The sequence below is a fragment of the Psammomys obesus genome, unplaced genomic scaffold, assembly GCF_907164565.1.
Source record: "Psammomys obesus unplaced genomic scaffold, mPsaObe1.curated_primary_1811, whole genome shotgun sequence".
NCBI classification, from domain to species: Eukaryota; Metazoa; Chordata; class Mammalia; order Rodentia; family Muridae; genus Psammomys; species Psammomys obesus.
In genome coordinates, this window is record NW_026587216.1 from 35,679,679 (window position 1) to 35,682,177 (window position 2,499).

General features: G+C 39.9%; 1 pseudogene; it reads left to right on the forward strand.

The window, feature by feature from the left end:
* The first annotated feature begins 1,745 nt into the window (after positions 1-1,745).
* LOC129673425 (proliferating cell nuclear antigen-like) overlaps positions 1,746-2,499 on the forward strand; it is a 17,408-nt pseudogene continuing 16,654 nt past the window's right edge.

The window sequence follows — 2,499 nt, forward strand, 5'->3', positions numbered from 1 at the left end:
CATTTTCACTCAGCTCTAAAATTTTTTAAATTTCATTCTATCTTCATTCAGTAGTGAGTGGTTAAGCTTGCATGAATCTGTGTGCTGTCTGTCATTTCTTTTGTTGATATGCAACTTTGTTCCCTAATAGACAGATAGGATGCTAGGTATTATTTCAATTTTCTTATATCTATTGTGCCCTGCTTTCTGTCCTAAATGTGGTCTACTTTGGGGAGAGTTTCATGAGCTGTTGGAAAGAAGATATAATCTTTTGTGTTTGGGTGGAAGGTTCAGCAGATGTCTGTTAGGTCTATTTGACTTACGATGCTATTTAATTTTGGCGTTTCTGTTTAGTTTTTGTCCAGGAGAGGGGGCTCCCTTCCCTGAAAGACCAGCTGAATTTACAAGCTCCAGGTTCAAGAAAAGATCCTTGTCTCAAAAAATGTGACTGAGGAAAATGACTAACATCCTCAGGCCTACATGTACACACATGCAACGCACACATACACACACACACACTACAAACTAACAAAATAAGTTTTATACATTCAATGTTTCTTTGCAGTGGTACAGACGGTTTTACAGGGAGTATTTCACTGTGAGAATCCAGCAAAATCTATATAATATTTTTGGCCATCTATACTGGCTAGTTTTATTTCAACATGACAGATGTCTGAACCATCAGAAAGGAGGAGCTCAGAACATGAGTGAATCCTAGACATTGGAACTGAATTATTAATACAGTTGGAGTTTGGTTTTGCTTTGTTCAGATTTTGACTGTGTCCTGGTTCTTCCCTCTTGAAGCAAAAAAGTATTTAAGTTAATTTTGAGTTTTACAGGAGCCCAGAGTTGACTTTGAACTTTTAAAGGAGATTTTGGATTTTTTTTTTTAGAGATTGGATATTTTAAAGAGACTAGAGGTTTTCTTTTTGTTTGTTTCTTTGTTTTTGTTTTGTTTTTGAGAAAGAGTTTCTCTGTGTAGCCTTGGCTGTCCTGGACTCCCTTTGTAGACCAGGCTGGCCTCAAACTCACAGAGACCCACCTGCCTCTGCCTCCCTGGTTGCTGGGATTACAGGTGTGTGCCACTGTGCCTGGCTTGAGACTGGAGTTGGAATGTATTTAAATTTGTAAGAACTATGGAACTTTTAAAATAACTTGTTTTGTATTGTGATATAAATAATAATGTGCCATCTTGAGAATAAATGAGAAAGGAAGGTTCTAACTGAAAAGCGATTTTTTTGTGTGTATCAAGTTGACAAGGGGCCAGTTGTACAGGATAGTTTTATGTCAACTTGACACATGCTAGAGTATCTGAGAGGAGGGAGGCACAGTTGAGAAAATGCCTCCATAAGATTTGGCTGTGGGCAAGCCTGCATGGCATTTTCTTAATTATTTCTTATTTAAGCATGAGGGCCCAGCCCATTATGGGTAGTGCCATCCCTGGGGTGGTGGTCCTGGATTCTTTAAGTAGGCATGCTGAGCAAGCCATGAAAAGCAAGCCAGCAGGAAGCACTCTTCTGTGGCCTCTGCATCAGCTCCTGCCTCCAGGTTTCTGCCCTGTTGGAGTTCCTGTCTTGACTTCCTTTGAGGATGAATTGTGATGTGGAGGCATAAACCAAATAAAACCTTTCCTCCCAAGTTGCTTTGGTCATGGTGTTTTGTTGCAGCAACAGAAACCCTATCTAAGACACCATTTAAGCAGAGGAAGTTTTCATTAAGGAGAGAGGAAAAGAAAACAAACACAGCAGGTGGCTGTTATTTTCAACATGGACCATAAGGACCCCTCCACAGAGCAGCGAATTAACTTCAGCGGAGAATCGGTAAGCTCTTGACCGATTTTCACTCAACTCCCGAGAACTTTGTGTCATTTGTTTAAACATAAAAATGGAAGAGTACATTCAAATAGGGACAGGTATTGTTTACAGAACAACAAACAACATGGCAGAAATTCGGTAAAGGCACACCCTGAGAAAGTTTTGGGGGAAGCCAGTCATAGACAAAAGCCACAGACAAAAGTCACTACTGAAACCACAATGAAGGCAGCTGTCGCATGGTTTTATTATGGTCTGTAGTGCATGTGAGCACATACAGGAAAATAGTGAGCTGTAGACACAATGTGTACCAATAGCATTATATGTTTTCTATTCTGAAGGTTTCAAGAATATCCCTTCAAAGAAAGTTTTGGTTGCCTGAGTATGTCCTTTGTAGCGTATGACCACTTTATCTAATAAATAACATATGATACGCGCCATGCCCAATTTATTTATTTATTTATTCATTGAGTAAACCTTTAATAAGTGTGCACTATGTCTTAGGTATTATGCTTCACCAATGGAAAGTGGGATGTGATCTGAGTCCTGACTTCCAGACATTTAGTGTCTTATGGGACGAGAATGCATCAGAACAGATCTCTAGCATGTATCATGCACAAGGCCCTGGGTTCAATCCCCAGAACTGACAACAAACCCAAAGTTTCCTTCCTTCCTTCCTTCCTTCCTTCCTTCCTTCCTTCCTTCCTTC